The sequence below is a fragment of the Arvicanthis niloticus genome, chromosome 4 (genome assembly GCF_011762505.2).
Source record: "Arvicanthis niloticus isolate mArvNil1 chromosome 4, mArvNil1.pat.X, whole genome shotgun sequence".
NCBI lineage: Eukaryota > Metazoa > Chordata > Mammalia > Rodentia > Muridae > Arvicanthis > Arvicanthis niloticus.
The window spans coordinates 46,518,114-46,530,149 of record NC_047661.1 but is presented as its reverse complement, the minus strand read 5'-3'; the positions used below and the strand labels follow the sequence as shown (position 1 = coordinate 46,530,149).

The 12,036-nt window shown below is 40.1% G+C and overlaps 1 protein-coding gene across 1 annotated transcript in view; it reads right to left on the bottom strand.

The window, feature by feature from the left end:
* Kcnab1 (potassium voltage-gated channel subfamily A regulatory beta subunit 1) overlaps positions 1 to 12,036 on the bottom strand; it is a 380,454-nt gene that overhangs the window by 367,044 nt on the left and 1,374 nt on the right. The window lies entirely within an intron of this gene.

Here is a 12,036-nt window from a genome sequence, read left to right as displayed (position 1 = left end):
GTATCTTCTGTTTGTACCCACAACCCAAGAAAACACCTCAATCTTCAGTGTGGGAGGATGGATTTACTTGCTTTTGATATTTTTTTCAAATAGTATCATAGGTGGTCTGACAATGTGCATCTGGTTTCTCTCATTTACTTGAATGTTCTGGAGGCCTGCCTTATTATTACCTTCTGTGAGTAAAGGTTCATTGCATGTTCATGCTACCAACACCACAGTTTGTTCACTCTTTCCTTTCTGAGGAACAGCGGCCATTTTGAACAGTCCTGCTCTGAGGTGTATGAATGTGCAGATACTTTTTGACACAAAGGTTTACCGCAGCACTGTTCACAATTGCGAAGTTGTGAAAGGAACCTAAGGAGTCAACAGCAGAAGAATGAGCAAGGAAAATGTGTTATCTTGGCAAAATGAAATCCTTTTTGGCCATGAAGCATGAAGCTTGGTGGTTTTCAGGATGCTACTGGAGACCATCATATTAAGAAAATTAAGCTAATCACGGACAGACGTATACAGATACGTAAGACAACATGAAAGCAAAAGTAAAACTAAGTGGACTACCCAAGTCGTGGGGAATACTATGTTCAACATAGAACATACATATGTACAAACCCATAGAAACATTAATGAAATAAAATTAAAATGTTTTAGAAAATAGCTAGGAGTTGAATTATAGGCTTACCTGAGACAACGACACTTAACCTGAGAAACTGCCGTGCTGGTTTTCATGAGGAATGAACCATTTTACATTCAACCCTTATACAAAGTTTCAAATCTCAGCACACCTCTGGCAGCAGCTCTTCCTATGGTATGTACTTGAAGTGTAAATGAAGGACTCATCCCTGTGGTTTCCATGTAATTGTTACCTGAGAGAACAGCTTTTCTTTTTCTTTCTTTTTCTTGAATAGCTTTTAAAGAGGAATGGTGTAGTTCTTCTATTTTTAATTTGTGTGCTTGTTGTTAAATTATCAGACTTCTTGATATAATCTTTTTTAAAGTCTTAATAGGTATACTTTTTTTTAGTACTTTCTCACATCCTGTAGGTTGTCATTTTGCATTTTTAAAAGCTTACTCGTTGTTTCATTCTTTTATGGTTTCGTCATGTATATAATGAACGTTAGTCCTTCTTTCACCCCACCCACCCCCAGCATTTGCCTTCACTTCCTCTTCTGCTAGAACCATCTTCTCAACAAGTCTCTTCCTCCTCCCCCCTCCCTGTCCCTGTCCTCTCCCCCCTCCTCTCTCTCTCTCTCTCTCTCTCTCTCTCTCTCTCTCTCTCTCTCTCTCTCTCTCTGTGTGTGTGTGTGTGTGTATCTGTGTGTGAGACTGAGCATGAGTGGGAGGTTATCCACTGGAGCATGGTAACTTATTAATGGTGACATTCCCCCAAAATGTGATGCCTCTTCCTCCAGTCATCATCATCTATGAATGTTCTCTCAGGAGGGGTTAGGCCACATGAGCCCTGTCCTCTTCCACAACGAACTGTGGAGGGCACAGTTCAACTTGGCTCTTAGCTGCTTCTCTTTCACTGATCATCCTACCTTACCTGCATGTCACTGGTACAAAGACCTGGGTATCTCGGTTAAGACCTGTTGCAATGGTGCATTTTGTATGCTACTTTCCCTCATATTTTCTTCCATCACTGTACTCTTCCAAAATGAATCACTTCATATCTCTATAGAACTTACTGCACCACTTCTAATGTCACACCCATTTACTACGATTGTCTTGGGTCACTGAAAACACTCTAAGGTTGTTTGGAGGAGAGGCCTTCCTGAATAATCCTGGTGTTTCTAAAACTAGACTATGATAACGTTCAAAGCTTTTTAGTGAATTAGTTTTCTAGTGTGATTGCTAGAGATTATTTTAATATTACACATACACTAATGAAAGAACATCCTGGAATGTACATTTGTTTTGTTTTTGATTTTTTTATTTATTTATTTTTTCTCTTTCTTCCTTATTGGTTCTGAAGACAAGTATCATGGGAAATGTATGTAATAGAAAATACTTTAAAACACATGTAAACTTAATGCTTTCTATCATTTACATCTGGAGTATAAAATGCTACAAACGGGTTTAATCACTCAATGTTTTGCTTAACAAGTAACTGTTATTTGGATAGTCTCATCATTCAAATTACTAAACTTCCAGACAGAGGGGGTCTTTTAACACATCTTGCTTGTGGAGTGTTTATACTGATTAAGAGCTACTTAGCCTGAGAGGAAATTAAATAGCTTAACAGCCCTCCCCCCCCTTTTTTTTTCAGTTTACTTCATACTTAACATTCAAATTCATTGTAATCAAATGAAATGTGAATATTAAGCTATAAAATGTACTTTGTTTTGCTTTTTTAGTAAAGAATTGTAAATGAGAGAGATTTGTACTAAAACAGGGACCTTTGAACATAAGCTAAAATTGTCATAAGCAATTATTCTCAGAGTCCTCACTATTCTGTACACACACACACACACACACACACATTTACACACACATATACACATATGTTGATTGAAAGTAGTGAATCAGACAAGGAATGACTAATATCCTAAGGATATATAGTTTTACTAAATGCTATTACATTAAAACAAAAAACAAAAAAAAAAAACCCTACTGTATCCTGTTTCTGGAAACTGAAAGGCTGGTTTGACTGCCACCAAGCATCCTGCAAGTTATACTATTAAAAGAACACACATAATAAATGTCATTTGGGTGGACATACTAACCAAGATACTTCTCTTACAAGCCCATGCTTTGATGGTTCTGAAATAACAGACTGAACCAACAGGTTGCCTGGCTCTGGACCCATGCTATCTGACTTATGTTTCCGCGTGCCTGATCCTGTCTCATGAGATGCCAGCCTGTGTGTCTGGCGCCAGAGGCTGCGGCTGTTGCCATGGAAAGGAAGGAGCTGTTTCACTACCAACATGACCTCTGACAATTCAGAAGAGGAAGAAGGGAACATGAGATGCAGGGAGGCTCAGCAACCCTCGTGTGAGCCTTAGGGCTGCATGGAACTGAGAAACTCAGAAAGAGAGCAGTGTCCATGGATGGACATGGAAGAATGTTTACTTCATCAGTGTCCCATGTCCCTGCCAACCTGGTATCAGATCACCTTCTACAGTTTTCTGAAGTGTCATCAACCTTCTCAGCAAAACAGACAAGTTGAAATCCAAGAAGGGGGGCTTAAAGAGATTGACCTACCATGTGCCCAAGAAAAGGTCAGGTCAAAGGTCAGTCTTTGAATGAAAGGAATACTGTTAAAACTAAAGGGTAATAGAGATATCTCCTTGTTAAAGGGAATTGCAAAATTCATGTTGCTTGCTTAAACCACTGCCCAATGCTAGAGACTGGCTAGCTGCAACATGTCCATTTCTCTTTCTTCCTAAGCATTCATTTGAACTACAAGTCCCAGCATCCCCTTCATGTAAGCGTGGTCATGTGACAAAAGTCTGCCCACTGTAACTTTTCCTCACAAATAACATTTACAGGCCCAGCATCCCCCATGTGATTTTTCTTCCTTTCTCTCTTCTATCTGATCAATTGATGCCAATGCTCAAACCATCTAAGAAAACCAAAGGTAAAAAAAATGACAGAGCTCTCCCCTCAGGTCCCATCCATGTGGACCTTCAGACTCATGACTGGGCTTGAAAATTAAAACATTCACATATCAGGTCACTAATATGTCAGGATTTAGCAGCTAGAGGTAGCTTTATGATTAATGATTAAAGTAAAACGTATTTGTGTACACCCTATTATCAGCATCGGGAGCCCTTCCTCAATTAGGGACCAGAGCCACAAGTCTGGATGAAAGCCCAGTTTAAATTTCTGGCCACTAAAGAAATGTTTGGCAACTTTCCCTTTGCATTTAGGTTATAATGTGTGTGCCTGCCCACAAAGCTGTTAACTTTTCTTAATATAGAGTGGAGATTCTTCTCAAAACCTGGAAGACAGAGGCTTGATGGTATTTAATATCTGGAAGACTGCTATTGAAGAAGTATGGCTTCAGCTATCACCTCCAATGGAACATGAACAAGTGTTCCTCGGCCCGCTGTAATGCCTCCTTCCCATGAAACAAAAGCATAGAAGCCAACAGAAAGAGTTTCTAGCAAGGCGACAGTTTCTGGCTTGCCACTTAGTGAGTGATGAGCACTGGGAAGGCCAGGGTAATTGTTTCCATCTACCCTTCTGGGAATTCAGATGGGATAGACCTGGCCAAGCATTACCTCAAGTGCAATTAATGAAATCAAGTTCAGTTCACCTAGCAGGAGATACCACTTCAATGCCCCTGTATAGAAGATCCACTTGATAGAAAAAAGTCATGTAGCACAAAAAGCCGGAAGAAGACATGATGAAGTTTGTGGCACACTCCATTGATCCAGTTGTTTGATTGTCCATGTGAGTGATTTCTTCTTCACCTGGCCCCTTGCTAAACATGTGTGGGGCAAGAAGCAAGAAACTCAAACCATGAGGAGAATGTGTGACTCTACCTCTCTTTATGTATCCAGAGACACCACCATGATTTAAACCTAGGCCTTTCTATTTCAAATCCAAAGGGGTCTAGCCATAGCTTGTAGAGAGAGGACATGGCAAATGGACATTTGACTTATTACACATAGAACAGATTTTACCCCCACCCCCACCCCAAGGCTTTTCATTGCCAAAACCAACACCAGTATTTGATACCCATCACCTGCTGTTCAAGCTGTGCACATTGTACACATCCAGATACAACCACTCCTGCCAGGAACCCAGATCCCTCCTCTTAATTCTCTGACCTGTCCTCTATAGTATTTCTCTTGTGTACATGTAGATTTTGTAGTGATTCATCTTCGTGTCACCTTGCATAGACCAGGTGCTCAATCAAACTGGCACGTGTTATTCACTGATCTCATGATTGATATTTGAGATTATCTCCTTGCAGAACTTTCCTTCATAATCTCAGGCCTCTCACAAATGCAGGTAGAGTCTTTTAAACTCTGGGATCGTTTGTTGCTCTGCTGGCTGAAACCACGTCTACCAAATCTCATCTTGAGAACTGCCTGAGCCAAGAATCTTGTCTCTCCTTCTGGAAACCTTTGGAGGTGAACAAATTCTGGGAATTCAAGTAGTTCTGGTAACAGTCAGAGCAACATTAGGATGCAGCTCAGTAAATCACTGTCCTAGATCATAAGGAATATGAATTACAAGGTGAAATCTCTATCAGAATGCTATAACTAAACTTCCACCCACGTGTTTATGTGCTGAATACTGACTACTCCAGTCATTTCCACTTAATAAGTTCAGACTGATCTGATTTGGAATGCTAATACTGCTTGTATTTAAAAACCTCTTTGTATCCTGACCTCAACTCACTTTTGCTCAAGAGGATGGTATTCCTCTCCATACCTGATGGAATCTTAATTGAACAGAGCAGGGTGCTCAACACTCAGGTTCCGGGTGAAGGACACATTCTTGCTAGACACCTTTAGAGTCACTAACTCTTAGTCCTCTTTGTTAAGACTTAGCCACATAGAGCATGCATAATATGGGTTATATCTCAGTTCTAAGCAAAGTATGAAAATAAAAACAAAATGCACTCTTCTTTTTTTAATTCCCTTGTCTCACCACACTTGTTTACAATGGTAGTCATCTCCTTTTCAAAAAAAATGATACCTTAAATTCATCCTTTGAAAATTTTGTATGCATAAACAATGTATCTTGATCATATTCACCGTTATCCACTTCCCTCTAACACCCTCCAGGACACTCCCAATGTCATGGCCTCCTTTTCAAAGTTATTTAGTTAAACTCTGAGTCTAATTAGTGCCACCTGTATATACATAAGGTGCAGTGTTATGCACTGGGGTATGGCCTACTCACTAGTGGCCACAGCTCCAAATAACAGTGACTCTCTTTCCCCCAGCAATCATCAATTAGCTCCTCAATTTGGGTCTGAGGACTTTTATCTCTTTTTGAAGGCTTGGTCTTTGCAGGTCTTGTGTTGTGAGTTCACATGTATAGTAACCATATCATAGCCATAGGACAGCACAGTACTCCTTCCAGGTCTCTAGTTCTTACATTCTGTCTGTCCCCTCTTCTGGGATGCTCCTTGAGCCTTGGTGATAATGGGGGTGGGGGGAGTTGATGTGGTCCTATCTGTGAGAGTTAAGTATTCACAATCCCTTATTCTCAGCACTTTGAATGTCATGACTGTCTGCATTAACCACTACCCATTGCAGTAAGAAGCTTCTATGACAAAGGTTGAAATTAGTACAAGTCTATGCATATGATGCTGTTCAGTTTTTGTCAACTTGACACAATCTAGGGTCATTTGAAGAAGAAACTTCAACTGAGAAAAGCCTGAATTATATTGGTCCCTGGGAACATTTCTTGATTGATGATAGATATAGGAGGGCCCAGGCCGTTATGAGTAGTGCTACAACTGATGCTCCTGAGAGATATAAGAAAGGTAGATGAACATGACCCTGAGGAGCAATCTAGTAAGCAGAATTCCTCCATGGCCTCTGATTCAGTTCTTGTTCAAAGTTCCAGCTTCCTTCCTTGGCTAGTTCTTGACAATGAACAACAACCTGTAAGCCAAATAAATCTTTGCTTTCCAACTACATTTGTTTAGTGTTTTATTATAGCAAGAGAAAGCAATATATAAACATAAACATTTAGAAGGCAGCTGAATAATGTGACCTTTTTAGAAAAACAGCATCAGTAGATTTTCCCCTAGGGCCTATGGTTGACATAACCATGGATTTGACCAAGTTTCCCTCCTGTGCAACAGGCCTAAAATCTAATCAAGAAAGCAATTGGTTGCTCCTTATTTTAGGTACTGTTGTATTGCTATGACAAAACTCCAAGGCAACCTATAAAAATGTGCTTTGTTTGAGGCTTACAGTTTCAAGGGGTTATAGTCCATGATGGTAGAGCAAGGACATGGCAGCAGGAACAGCTAAGAGCTCATATCTTGATCCAAAAGTAGGAGGCAAAGAGAAACAGGCTCAGAATAGCATGAGTCTTTTGAAATATTACCCCAGTGATACACCTCCTCCAACAAGTCCACACCTCTTAATCCTTCCCAAAATAGTTCCACCAACTGGGACCAAGTATTCAACTATATGAACGTCTGGAACCATCCTCATTCAAACTATTACACCCTATAAAGCATGTTGCCATTTTTTGGGCCAGTGGGCACATCATGAGAACAGATCAGTGTCATAATATGAAGGATTCAGTGCTACATAAAACCACTGATGTCTTTTCTCCCCAACCATAAACAAAACAAAACAACAAAAACAGCACCTTCCAGCATTATGAAAGAAAGTTACCCAGCAAGCAAAGAGTTTCCTAGTTAGTTCAAGATTAATTTCTGTGTTCTGCAACCAAAGTGTGTGCTGTATTCAGCACTAGGGTTATACAATCTAATTATGGTGTGTAACCAAAAGCAATCTGAATAGCCCATACTGTTTGGGGTATCTCCAAGACTTACTGACCAATAACTCATGGCAGGGTAACTGGTCCCTGGCACTAAGACTTTCTTTTAACAATGTCTCTGGGAACAGTTCATGAATATGAAGCATCACTATTCAGACTTATTTTAAATAACTGTATCTTTAATTAGCTTATAAACAAGTAGGGCTTTATATGACTTCTTCATAAATTGTTTTGGTTAACCCACCTTCTATCCCTTTTTTTCTTTCTTCCAGCCCTCTGCCCCATCCACCTATTCCTACTCAAACCTTTAGCTTCCCATATGTCTGTCCTGTTCTTTCATAGCACATGTGTTCTATTTTCCCCCCTTATTATATTTTTACTAGGGTTGCAAGATCATAGGTTCCCATGTAGCTTGTTCATATACACTTTATATTAGTTAACTCTTCCTCAGTCTTCTCTTCCATCTATATCATTCTACTATCTGCTTAAACCCTTCTGCACCCAATATTTCCCCTCCCTACTATCTATCTATCTATCTATCTATCTATCTATCTATCTATCTATCTATCTGGTATATAATGTGTGTGTGTGTGGTTGGTAGAGGACAACACATAAGAGCCAGCCCTTTATCCTCCATGTGGGTCCCAGGTCATCAGTCTTGACAGCAAGCGCCTTTACCCACTGAGCCATCTCTCCAGTCCACAAAATCACTGAGTTTTGTATTTCAAGAAATTGTTAGGTATGTGTGATTAACTTTTTGAGTTTCCATTTCTTTGACCACAAAAAGAGCAAGAAGTTGTGTGCCTTTTCTGAATTAGCTGCTGTAAGACAGCATGTCCCACTGAGCTGGCCAGTGAGCTCTCAGCATTTGCCTTTGTTCCCTTTTGTCTCTATCCTGCACTAATACTGGGGCTACATGCATGCATGCATGCACAGCCATGCAGACTTTTACATTGGTGCTGATATCAAATTCAAATGCTTGCAAAGTAAACATCTTTAGTCACTGGGTGACCTCTGTGCCCCATACTTCCTTTTTGAAACAGTCTGTCACTGGACCTGGAACTTACAGTTTGGCTGGACTGGGCTGTCCAGCCAGGTCAAGTTCTCCTGCTTCCATCTATCCAGAGGTGAAGATGTGCTTCTGGAGCTACATATTTTTATGTGTGTTCTCGGGATTCTAACTCAGGTTCTCATGCTTGTGTGTCAAGCACTGTACCAGCTATCTCTTAGTTCTCTGGCATACATTCATCTATTTTTAAACAATTAGGCAAAGTCCAAAGATTACTTCTGTGTTCAGAAAATTTATTTTCAAACAAATAAATAAAATTTAAAAAGTTATGTCCACAATTACATGGTGTTCTACTTGGCTTCTTTGTTGCGATGGCAAAACAGTTGACCAAAATCAACTTGCAGAGAAAAGAATTTATTTGGCTTGTACTTTCGCATCATAAACTACCATGGTGGTAAGCCAGACCTGGAGCTGAAAAAGCAGGTACCTTGGAGGCAGGAACTAAAGCAGAGCTATGGACAAATGCAGCTTACTGCCTTCTTCCTCATGGTTTGCTTAGTCAGCTTTCTTATACACCCCAGGAACACCTGCCCAAGGGTGGCACTGCCCAGGGTAGCACCTCCCGCAGTGAGCTGGGCCTGGCCACACCACTCATCAATGAAGAAAATGCCCCCACTGTCTTACCCACAGGCCAGTCTGCTGGGGACAGTTCTTCAGCTGACTTTCCCTCTTCCCAGATGGCCCAAGTTTTTGCCAACTTGACAAAAACCAAGTAAACAAGCAATCAAACAAACAAAACAAGTAGCATTCAAGGGGGCCAAGAGGAAAAGTCAAATTTTGCCTCTAACTCTAGAGCTCTGGCCCCTGCTCTATGCTCATTTGGCAGGCAAGTAACGAGCTGCCACAGATGATATTTCCAATATCACCATCATCAGAGGCAGCTCTGAAATGCACAATCAGTCAATCTGAAGCAAATTTTATTAGGTTGTTTTATTGTGTAATTCCATGTGCACACAGCCCAGAAAAGGGAACAAGGCTACTCTTACATCTGCATTCCCTGTCCTTCTTCCTATATTTGTTTATTAAATAAATATACCAGGAATCTTGAGCCCTGCTTCCACTTATAATGCTTTCCCCTGATCAGTCCCTTTGAAATGCAGGTGGTTGTGGGAATCCAGGTATAAAACAATCCAGCATGAGCTAGAATGAACTCTCTATACAATATTTTATTTCCATTTTTCTGGGAAGGGAATCAGAGTCAGGGTACACTAAGTTCTTACTGATGCCCATCGAAGTCTTCTCAACTGCAATATGTGGCATCTTTATATTCTTCTCAGCCGGGCGGTGGTGGCACAAGCCTTTAATCCCAGCACTTGGGAGGCAGAGGCAGGCCGATTTCTGAGTTCGAGGCCAGCCTGGTCTACAGAGTGAGTTCCAGGACAGCCAGGACTACACAGAGAAACCCTGTCTTAGAAACAAACAAACAAACAAAAAACAAAAACAAATATATTCTCCTCAACACATTGCATGTTCTGCTGTATAAACAATATTTCATAGAGGCATAATGTTTCAGGGATTTCCTTTAAAGTTTAGGCACATTTATCAACTACATATAAGTCTAAAGGAGAAATATCAGGAGAGCCAAACTATTTGAGGAAAACACATTGCAAATCCATAAGAACTTTTCATAGCTTCCTGACAGCTAATCTGAACACCAGGGTCGCTCAGAGATTTGCATCCCAATGTGAGCATTAAACTGTGAAATATTCCCTAATTAGTCATTGTTTAGGAGACTCATTGGAACTGGGTACTTCCTATAGTGGCAGTTACAAAAGCAGGGAACAGTCTTGGTCTTCTGACCTACACAAAGTCCAAGATCTTCAGCAAATTCATCTAAGTTAGAATTGAACGAAGTGCCAAGTGCCAACTGCATGCTCTAATGCCCCCCCCCCCCCAAAAAAAAACCTGGTAACAATCATATTGCAAAATTAAGGATGGATGGGCATCTTCTTTTCTGATGGTGTTCAATTGAAAATACCTTGATGATTTCAACACACTCACTAAGCAGGTGTCAAATCAACAGTTAAACGGTATTGCCCTGAAGAATGGAATAGTTTCAAACAGTGTCTTACCCAGTCTTTTCTGACAACAGGGCCAGTTATAATTTAAGTAGAACAGCAAAGAGCAGTTTTTTTTTTTTCCTCTCCAAATTTCTCACTAAACCTCATTAGCTTAACCGATATTTCACTCTGACTTGGTAAATGTTGCTTCAGTGTCAGATGACAGCAGGGAATTTGTGGTCTTGTATTAAACTCCTTACGGAAAGTAGCAGCTTTAGCTTAAGTCAAGGAATACATCAGGGAAAGAAACCATTATCAAGGATTTCCCTTGTCACTTAACTTCCCCCCAGAGGCCCTGTAATAATAGCTTTATAGACATGAAAGGTACACAATGATTTGGGATACTGGTTATGTAAGGAGATGAATTTCTAGCAAGCACAAGCTCCCTCAAGCTTTCCTTAAATGAGACTGTCCTTTCCTCAAGCTTCCTGTCACTGACCTAACCCTCTCACATACACAGTTGCAGGTATCAGAGTCTATTCAAGAGCTCAGACAGGTCACCCTGGCCGTGAACGCTACATCTAATTCCTAGGCATTTCTAGAAGATTTATTTCATCCTGCATTTTAAGTGCTGATTTTTAAAATAGTGACTTACACCTGGAAATATCTATTTTATTACTGCCATGGAAAAAGGGAAATGTGAATATGTCAAGGCATTTTGAATTGTGTTGTCCAAGTTTCTAGAGTATATGCACTATTTAATTCAACTGCTTTAGAGGTTTCCCTTTGAATTAGAAATATAACAATGGAAGCTGGGGAAAGGGGCTTAGTGGATAAGAGCATTTGCTCTGAAAGTGTTCAGACCTGAGTTCAAACCCCAGCACCCATGTCAAACATCTGGAGGGCTGTATGTGCTGTAACCCCAGCATTTTGGGGCAAAGACAAGCAGCTCCCTGGCCAGCTAGCCTAGTCAAAATGACAAGCTTCTGATACAGTGAGAGATTCTGTCACAAAGTAGGAAAGTGAGGAGTGATGGAGAAGAAAAGCTGATGTCTTGCTCTAGACTCCCTGCATACTTGCACACTCATATGCATGGAGTACACAACAAAACACACACCACAAACACATACCACACACATTCAACAACATACACAAAGATAATCACATATACACATATCACATATAAACAGTACTTATCACAGACATGCAAAACATATCACCCATGCACAGTCACATGCATGCATACACACACACACACACACGCACACCACACACACACACACCACACCACACCACAAATACACATACAGAAGTTGTTAAGAGCATACTGGATATTTTGACATAGTATGCTGTAGTCTTAACAAAAGACATATTTTGGATATATATATATATATATATATATATATATATATATGTGCTATTTCATTAATTTTTTTCTATTGAAATTCTATTATCATTTAATAAAAACTTCTGGACTTATTTCACCATATCTTTTCTTGCAAAATTATCTCTATTTCCAAGGAGATTTCTTAATACAACTTATAG